The sequence below is a fragment of the Phoenix dactylifera genome, chromosome 14, assembly GCF_009389715.1.
Source record: "Phoenix dactylifera cultivar Barhee BC4 chromosome 14, palm_55x_up_171113_PBpolish2nd_filt_p, whole genome shotgun sequence".
Lineage (NCBI taxonomy): Eukaryota > Viridiplantae > Streptophyta > Magnoliopsida > Arecales > Arecaceae > Phoenix > Phoenix dactylifera.
The window spans coordinates 22,543,196-22,553,491 of NC_052405.1; the positions used below are offsets into that span (position 1 = coordinate 22,543,196).

General features: G+C 38.0%; 1 non-coding gene across 1 annotated transcript; it reads right to left on the reverse strand.

Annotated features, from left to right (window-relative positions):
• Positions 1-1,323: 1,323 nt before the first annotated feature.
• Positions 1,324-1,430, reverse strand: LOC120113216. Its single transcript, XR_005515017.1, has one exon. It is a non-coding gene; the product is annotated as a small nucleolar RNA R71 (small nucleolar RNA).
• Between the last annotated feature and the right edge of the window lie 8,866 nt (positions 1,431-10,296).

Genomic DNA, 10,296 nt, shown 5'->3' on the forward strand with positions numbered 1-10,296 from the left:
CCTATTTTTCCTAGATTATAATTTTACTCTCTTTTTTTTTAAAAAAAAAATTTAAAAAAAATTATTATTAATTAAAATAATAAAATATTAAAAATAATAAATAAATAAAAAGAAGAAAAAATTTTTTTAGCTAGTTTGCTTGATCAACTATTCAAATGCAATTTAATGTCATGACATAAAATGTTAAAAATCTTCTTGATTGTTGCATATAGTATAAAGCATTTGCATAAAATAATCTAAGGGCTGAACCCATTAACAAGATAAGGTCGGAATTTCATCACTCGTCCTTAGCCCAAAAATCATCCCAGTGCATCAATATCCTAAGCCTAATTAAAATCAACTAGACGTTGGCCCCTAAGGATATTCGAGCTCAATAGGACGAAGACCACTGAAAGTTGCACCAATTTCACTCTATGACCCTGGTCGATGTCTAGGCAAGCTTTGTCCCTCTAAGTGATTGAAGGGAGACAGTTTCTGTTCGAGGAAAGTGGGTTTTAAGTGGGACCTTTGCTATACGCATCGTGACCCCTCCACTTACCTGGGAGCTTACCTGGTCGACTAGGTTATTAGACCGGATTGGAGGCTTAAGTGTACTCTTCAAACCAGTTAGGAGCTGTCTAGAAATTTTTAGGAAAACATTAGAAATAAGGGTGCTATGCTTTGATACTGTTTGATTGTGAATAATTTTAGTAGCAGGGTGTCAATATTCATAGCTTTAGGTAATATTCATACTCATCCAAAACTCTAAAAAAATATATATATATATACAAAATAAATAAATAATTAATTAATAATAATAATAATTATAAAAAAAGTCGACTGGTTAATTGGTCAGTATATGCGGTTGTGGAAAAGGGATAAAACGAAAAGATTATTTCGAGTTGAATCAAGGGATAAAAGTTCAAATATTCAAATGGAAGATAATGGTAGTAATCAGGGAGATAATGAATTTCAAGATGACTTACCTATTAGAACGCTTCGTGATTATCTACAACCCACTAAGATCAGTACCCCATCCTGTATGGTTATTCCTACTGCTGCGGGAGCCTTTGACATGAAACCAGGAATAATCCAATTACTCCCAAAGTTTCATGGACTTGACTCCGAAAGTCCCTACTTGCACCTAAAAGAATTTGATGAAGTGTGTTCAACACTTCAATTTAATAATATCAATGAAGAGGTAGTGAAGCTTAAGTTATTTCCTTTTTCTTTAAAGGAAAAAGCTAAGTCATGGTTACATTCTTTAAGACCTAGGACCATAGCTACCTGGCAAGAAATGACAAGAGAATTTTTAAAGAAATTCTTCCCAACACATAAACAAATACACTTAGAAGAAATATCATGAACTTCGCACAAAAAGATGGAGAAACATTTTTTCAGTGTTGGAAAAGATTTAAGGACCTTCTGCTTGCTTGCCCACATCATGGATATGAAATTTGGAGGGTCATTAGTTTCTTTTATGATGGTTTGTCCTCCAATATGAGACAATTCGTGGAAATGATGTGTAATGGTGAATTTATGAATAAGGAACCAGAGGAAGCCTGGGACTATTTTGATCTGTTGGCAGAAAATGCACAGGCTTGGGATACAATAGATAAGAACGAGAAACCTAAAATACCGACTAATACTAAAGGAGGAATGTATCATGTTATAGAAGAAAATGATGTAAATTTAAAGATTGCTAATCTAACTAGGAAGGTTGAAGCCATTGAATTAAGCAGAGCCAATACAGGAAAGGCACCTACTATAGATGAAAGTATTTGTGAAATCTGTGAGAGTAATGCACACTTAACCAAGGATTGTCCTACAATCCCCGCCTTCCAAGAAGTGTTGCATGATCAAGCAAATTTCACAAATGCTTATAAGAGACCATTTCCTGAAACATATAATCCTAACTGGCGAAACCATCCGAATTTTAGTTGGAGACATGGACCCACTGCCAATGAATCTCAAGGGAATTCAATACCCTATGTGCCACCCCATAAGAGATCCCTTGAAGATACTTTGCAAACCTTCATGCAAGGGTAGACTCAAATAAATCAGAATACAATGCAATCACTCCAAGAACTTAAAAATTCTGTAGGTAGAATTGAGGCTCAACTTAATGTTAGGGAAAGAGGGACATTTCCAGCCCAACCTCAATCTAACCCAAAGGGTCAACATGAGGTCCATGAAGCAAGTTCATCCCAACCTAAATTTGAGCAAGTTAAGTCTGTCACAACCCTTTGGAGCGGAAAAATAATTAACAAAGAAATTCCAACGAAGGATGACAGACTTGAAAAATCCATTGAGAAAAGAGATGAAAATAATACTGAACAAGATGATCCAATACCTCATCATAAAATAGATGCTCCATTCCCTCAGCGTTTGCTTGCAGCTAAAAAAGGAGTACCTGATCAAGAAATTTTGGATATTTAACATTCCTCTATTAGATGCCATTAAGCAGATTCCATCTTATGCCAAATTTTTAAAAGATCTTTGTACCATAAAGCGAAAACTTTACGTACAAAAGAAAGCTTTTCTAACTGAACAGGTGAGTGCTATTCTCAAACATAACACCCCACCTAAATATAAAGATCCTGGTTGTCCTACCATATCTTGCATCATAGGAAATTTCAGGATACAACGAGCCCTTCTGGATTTAGGTGCTAGTGTTAACTTACTGCCCTATTCAGTTTATGAACAATTAGGACTTGGTGAACTAAAACCCACCAAGGTTACTCTCCAACTTGCTGATCGATCTATAAAGATACCAAGAGGAATAGTCGAGGATGTACTTGTCCAAGTTGATAAATTCTATTTTCCAGTCGACTTCATAGTATTAGATACCCAGCCTGTCATGAATTGTACCACTCTAATACCTGTCATTCTAGGCCGCCCATTTCTAGCTACTTCCAATGCTTTGATTAACTGTCGAAATGGAATAATGAAAATGTCATTCGGGAATATGACTATAGATTTTAATATATTTAACATTTGTAAACAACCCGATAATGATAACGAAAATGATGAAATTCATGGAGTTAATCTGATCGATCCCATTGTAGAAGATGCTCTTGTCCCATCTCTTTCTTCTGATCCTTTAGAAACATGCCTAACTCATTTCGGAAATACAGATATCAACCAAAACTTTAGAGAAATCAGTGCTATATTAGATTCAGCTCCTTTGTTGGATACAGATTGGTGGAAATCTCGTTTTGAAGAATTGCCCACACGCAACAATAGTCCTCTACCATCTAGTGTTCAAGCACCTAAACTTGAGCTAAAACCTTTGCCATCTGAGCTCAAGTACGCATACCTTGGTCAAGAAGAGACTTTTCCTGTGATCATATCATCCCAACTCGAACAAAGTCAAGAACTAAAGTTATTGGAAATTCTCAAAGAGCATAAGGGAGCAATAGGGTGGACAATTGCTGATATCAAGGGAATTAGTCCCTCAATTTGCACTCATAGAATCCACTTAGAAGCTGATGCCAAACCTTCTCGTCAACCTCAACGTCGATTAAACCCAAACATGAAGGATGTGGTTAGGGCAGAAGTTCTGAAACTTCTGGATGCGGGTATGATCTACCCAATTTCAGATAGTAAATGGGTAAGTCCAACCCAAGTGGTCCCGAAAAAATCTGGTGTTACTGTAGTCAAAAATGCCAACAATGAATTAGTTCCAACTAGGGTCCCCACTAGTTGGCGTGTACGCATTGACTATAGAAAACTTAATTCTGTCACTAGGAAGGATCATTTTTCTCTACCTTTTATTGATCAAATTTTAGAAAGGTTAGCAGGTCATAAATATTATTGCTTCCTAGATGGCTATTCAGGTTACAACCAAATTGCAATTGATCCTGAAGATCAGGAAAAGACCACTTTTACATGTCCTTTTGGCACATTTGCTTACAAGAGAATGCCTTTTGGATTATGTAATGCTCCTGCAACCTTCCAAAGATGCATGCTCAGTATTTTCTCCGACATGGTTGAGCGCTTTTTGGAAGTTTTCATGGATGATTTTTCGGTTTTTGGCTCCTCTTTTGAAAACTGTGTGGACCATTTAAGACTAGTCTTAATTCGGTGTGAGGAGAAGAATCTAATCTTAAACTGGGAAAAGTGCCATTTCATGGTAACTAGGGGAATTGTTCTCGGGCATGTCATTTCATCTGAAGGAATTGAAGTAGACAAGGCTAAAATTGACTTAATTGCTAACTTACCCAACCCAAAAACTATCAAAGATATACGCTCATTTTTGGGTCATGCAGGATTTTATAGGAGATTCATTAAAGATTTTAGCTCAATATCTAAACCCTTATGTAATCTCCTTCAAAAGGAAACCCAATTTGTGTGGTCTGAAGAATGTCAAAAAGCTTTTGATAAACTCAAAAGCTTGCTGACCTCTGCTCCCATCATGCAACCACCAGACTGGTCGCTTCCTTTTGAAATTATGTGTGATGCTAGTGAATATGCAGTTGGGGTAGTTCTAGGGCAAAGAAAGGAAAGGAAACCTTATGTTATCTACTATGCAAGTAAGACTTTAAATAGTGCACAAAAGAATTACACCACTACGGAAAAGGAACTACTCGCCGTAGTATTTGCATTAGACAAATTTAGGTCTTACTTGATTGGATCCAAAATCATTATCTACACTGACCACGCTGCCCTTAAGTACCTTCTTTCAAAAAAGGATGCTAAGGCGCGTTTGCTTAGGTGGATCCTTCTACTCCAAGAGTTTTTTCTAGAAATAAGAGATAAAAAGGGGGTAGAAAATGTAGTAGCTGATCACTTGTCCCGTCTGACTCTTTCAGATTCTTTAGACAATTCACCCATAAAAGACACTTTCCCTGATGAGCAACTGTTTGAGATCACATCTTCACCCTGGTTTGCAGACATTGCAAATTTTCTAGTCACAGGTGAACTACCAAGTCATTGGAATAAATAGGACAAAAGAAAATTTCTAACTGAAATAAAAAATTTCTTCTGGGATGATCCTTATCTTTTCAAATACTGCCCAGACCAAATTATTAGGAGATGTGTACTTAATGACGAATTTATTAGTGTCATTTCCTTTTGTCATTCTGAAGCTTGCGGTGGTCATTTCTCTGGTAAGAAAATGGCTGCAAAAATTTTACAGTGTGGTTTCTATTGGCCCACCTTGTTTAAAGATTCTCATAACTTTTGCAAAGCTTGCGAGCGTTGTCAAAAGTTAGGTGGGATAACTCGTAGGAATATGATGCCCCTCAACCCAATTTTAATTATCGAAATATTTGATTGTTGGGGAATAGATTTTATGGGCCCATTTCCTCCTTCATTCGGAAATTTGTACATCTTAGTAGCTGTGGATTATGTCTCCAAATGGATTGAGGCAATTCCTTGCAAACATAATGACCACAAAACTGTTCTAAAATTTTTAAAGGAAAACATTCTTTCCAGATTTGGAACGCCTCGAGCCATCATCAGTGATGGGGGTTCACACTTCTGTAATAAGCCTTTTGAGGTTTTAATGCGAAAATATGGGATCACCCATAAAGTCGCCACCCCTTATCATCCACAAACAAGTGGACAAGTTGAAGTATCAAATCGATCAATTAAGAATATTCTGGAAAAAACGGTTAACCCAAATCGCAAAGACTGGTCTTTGCGTTTAACTGATGCACTTTGGGCTTATCGTACTGCTTTTAAAACTCCGATTGGTATGTCTCCGTACCGTCTTATTTTTGGCAAACCTTGTCACTTGCCTGTGGAATTGGAGCATAGAGCCTACTGGGCTATTAAGAGATTTAATTTTGATATGGATAAGGCTAGTTCACTACGCAAACTTCAACTTAATGAACTAGAGGAAATCAGGAATGAAGCATATGAGAATGCTCGAATTTATAAGAATAAAATGAAAGTCTTTCATGATAGAAATATTATAAGGAAAATATTTGAGCCTTTCCAGAAAGTTCTATTGTATAATTCAAGACTTCATTTATTTTCAGGAAAATTGAGATCTAGGTGGACTGGTCCATTTATAGTTAAAACTGTTTATCCATATGGAACTGTTGAGATAGAGAATCCAAACACCGGTAATATTTTTAAAGTAAATGGCCAACGTTTGAAGTTATTTTTGGACAACTTTACCCCAGAAGTTGAATCGACCAATCTGGGAGATCCTGTTTATCAGGATTGATCTCTATATCTGCTAGAGATCCTTTGTTTGTACATAATTTTTCTTTCTTTCATATGACAATTGGTGAGCAACAACAGTGTGCAGTCATTCTATCAGGTAAATTCTAACCTTCAGCCTTATTATCCTTCATACTATCATATTTAATGCATTCATGTTGAAACGTTGGGGACAATGTTGAATTTAAGTTGGGGGGAGAGATTACTATATTTTTCTATATATCATACCAATTGTCATATATGTCAAAAAAAAAAAAATATATAATAATAGTAATAATAATAACAAACATATATTTTGTTGCATTTAATTACCACTATATTTTTCAAAGAAATAAATATGTATAGCTATTAAGGCAAGGAGCGCATTATGACTTATCAGAGACCTATTACTAGATCCCCACATAAGTATTCAATGACAATAGGAAGGCCTCAGGAGTTCACTTGTGTTACCTATTTGTTTGTTGACCTTATTCGCAAGAGAAGTACGAGTGTCCTTATCCTAAAGTTCATGTTTTGGTTTTCACATAAAGATAGAGCTTGAAATTCCCGACTAGATCACCTGGGTGCCTTATGTTCTGACCTTGGTTGACCTATAGTCACAATACAGTCACGTTACATATAAAAATAAAAAAAAATAAAAAAAAAAGAGAGAAATAATACAGTTTGTCTTCACTGAGTAACCGGGCCTCTTGCCTACAAAGCAGCGAGTGTTCGCGTTAAAAGGTGAAAATGACTGAAATAAGTGACTAGTCTGACCTCGTGGCATAGTCTGGTTCGAGTAATTAAGTCTGAGGGGTGTTTCACCTAATGCCTTGAGCCAACTGAATCAAGAGTCATTGACCCAAAGCTCGTTATATGGACCTTACTAGAGCCTAATGGAGTTAGATTGTTGTAGTCACTGTGTGGAAAAAAAAAAAAAAGAGAAAAAAATTTATTGAAATAAACATGAGTGGGTTAGTTAAATTAAAACCAAGTAACTTGTGGATGACTGGTTTGACTCCATTGTTTTAGAATTCTGTGTACATGGGATGTCTAGTTGGGATTGATAGCTTCATTTTTATATGCGAACCATTCTGGACAAATAACATGTGATATTCGGAAAATTTAGTGGGTCGGAAGCTAACAAATGGTAGTTAACACTTGTGAATTTGAGTAGTGCACCTAGAACTCAAAGGGTACCCAATTGTGGTGGAGGTATAGGTATTCTGAGACGTCACATTTACATTTGCCTTAAGAGTTGCTATGTTTTAAAGTATCTTCTAACTTAAAAACGATGTTTGTGGGTAACATCACTGCAAACCCTCACGAGACAACACTCGTCCACTAGGGTAACCTAGGAGTTTAACGGCTTGTTGCACGTGCTAAGTGCAATCGTAATGCTCTACGAAAGTGAGTCTTTATTTTAATTCATGCATATTGATATATATATATTAATAAAATAAATAATACTTTTGCACCCTCATTTTATTATTTTCACACTAAATTGCTAGAGACTAGCAATAAGCTAGTTGGGGGGGTGTGATGAGAGTACAAAAGTAAAATTTTCATATTATCTTAATTAGTATTATAGCTAATCTTTATTAATAAAATTAATTAATTAATGCTTTATCTGTGTCTGAGTGCATATAATTCAAAAAAACCCTATAATGCTGGATTTTAGCCCAATGCCCGGTAGTTCGAGCTCAACAAATCCTTAGCGTCTCATCTGAGCCTCACGTCGCCAGTCATCCGCATGCAATCCATATCACTGTAACCACATGTTTCAGCCAGCACAAATGCCCGCATCGTGGAGCTTCCTAGCATCATCAAAACCATCCATGTGGCTTTCCAAGCATCATGGCATCTCCTCCATGGAACCTAAATCAAACCCAAGGGACCTAAGCCAAACCGGCTCTTCAATTCAAGCCACATCTCATTCATAGTTTCGGATTTCCCTGTTTCAAGAATATTCAGCTGCATTCCTTTCTTCCCATCATTCATCTATACTCAAAACATCAACGACAGCAAAGGAAAGAAGCCAAACCGTTTGCATTCCACTTCAGCAATCCCCCATCCGCTCGAGCACGCATCCGTGAACGTCCATGGCAGCATGAAACCAAGACGTTTCCCCTGTTTCCTCCCAGCTCATCCACGCGTTCCAGCAGACAAATCCTTAGCGATTCGACTTCCTTCATCCCGTATCTCAAGCAACCACGGATCATTTCCAAGCCACGAAGCCTTGCATTCAAATCTAACATCAATGTCTACAGTTGCTCAAATTCTGCAACGTTCCCAGCCGAGGAGTCCCAAGCCATGTCTCTTCCGCTCCCAGTTCCTAAGCGTCCACAACGCATCCTTCGGTCTTCCCAGCCACACTGCTGAAGGTGTCTATAAAAGGAACTCAAGAGAGAGGAGCAAAGGCCATCTGGTGGAGATAGAACCAGCCGACGGGAGGGGGGAAGAAAAGAGAGGATCTTACCAGCCGGCCGGATCCATCCAAGTCTGAGCGATCCGGGGGAGGAAGGAAGGGATTCATTCCTACACAGCCGATGGAAGAGGAGGAAAGAAGGAGGAGAGGAGGACACGGAACAAGAGGGAGAGGCGACCAGGAAGCCAGCCATCTGCACCTCCTCTTCCGATCCATCTACTCAGCCGAGCGTGCGAAGGAGGAGGAGGCCAGCAGCCGTGACGGAAGAGGAGGGGAGACAGCCGACGGAAGAGGAGGAAGCCAGCAGCCGCGACGGAGGAGGAAAGAAGGAGGAGGAATTCGGAAGCCAGCCGCCGCACGGATCCATCCAGCCAGGCCACGGAAGGGAGAAGGCATCATCGGGTGAAGGCAAGAAGGGAGCTGGGAGAGAAAACAGAGTGCCCTGTTTTCTGAACCAAAGAAAAGAAAAAAAAAGGGGATTTATGCTTTATTTTATTTGTTCTATACTAATCCCTTTTTACAAAAATGCTTGCATCTTATATGGATAGCTAAATCTAATATAGCTAAGGCTAGGGAAAAGCCTAGCATTTTCTTCATGTATTTCCTTTAATCATCAATTAGATTTTAATGTTTTTGATTTGATTTATGGTGCAGTAGATTGATAGAAATTATTTCAAACTTATATATTTTTTTTGATTTGTTATTTCCCCCGGGTATAACAGATGCTTAGAAATCCATGTAGTTTAAAATAGAATTACTGTAATGCTGCCCATAAAACTAAATCTATTTTATTCTGATTAATAGATGATTTTAAGAAATGCATGATTAAGTGCTAGGCTAAATCCTAATGCCTTAGTTATATTTTTTTTTTGTTAATCTGAATATTATTTAGCCTTTAGTTTTTGTTCACTGTCAAATCCCTGTGGATTTGATCTCGGACTCACCGAGAATATTACTTTGCTACACCCTATACTTGGGGTATCCTACTTTTAATTTCTCTTTTAAACAGAACAAGATTAAAATCGAGCATCTGTCAAACTTCAAGACCTAGAACAACTACGACCACACCCATCCTACTCCCTATTTAAATCTAGATATTAAATTAGCACACCATAGCGACATGATATTTCTCAACATGTGTGAAGTGATTGAGTAAACTCCTATTTGATTTTGATGAGCTCAAAGCATTTGAGTATATTTTATGTTATACTAATGAATTCAATCTAGTGTTTCGGCAAATATTTGTGTATTTCTAATTAAGTGAGCTTTGGTTCAAAGTAATTTGGATAAGTATTGGACTCAATATGAACCAAAGTCTGAATTTCGAGTCGACTCCGTAAGATTACGAGTCAACTCCGAGTAGTTTAGAGTTTCTAGCACGAGCTCGAGTCGACTCCGATACTCTACGAGTCGACTCCGACTGAGAACAGAAAGAAAGACAGAAAGATGGATTTCAGACCCTGTCAGTGAGTCGACTCCAAAAGGCTTCGAGTCGACTCCGATGCTTGCCGAGTCGAGTCCCGATAGTTCTGAGTCGGCTCCAAAGGATAACAGACAGAAAGACAGAACGATGGATTTTAGACCCTGTTACCGAGTCGACTCCAGAAGGATGCGAGTCGACTTCGACGTTTGGCGAGTCGACTCCTAATTATGCTTGAGTCGACTCCCAGAGGAAAGCAGACTGAAAGGCAGAGAACCAATCTCGGAAACCCTGTGAACAAGTCGACTCCAAGAAT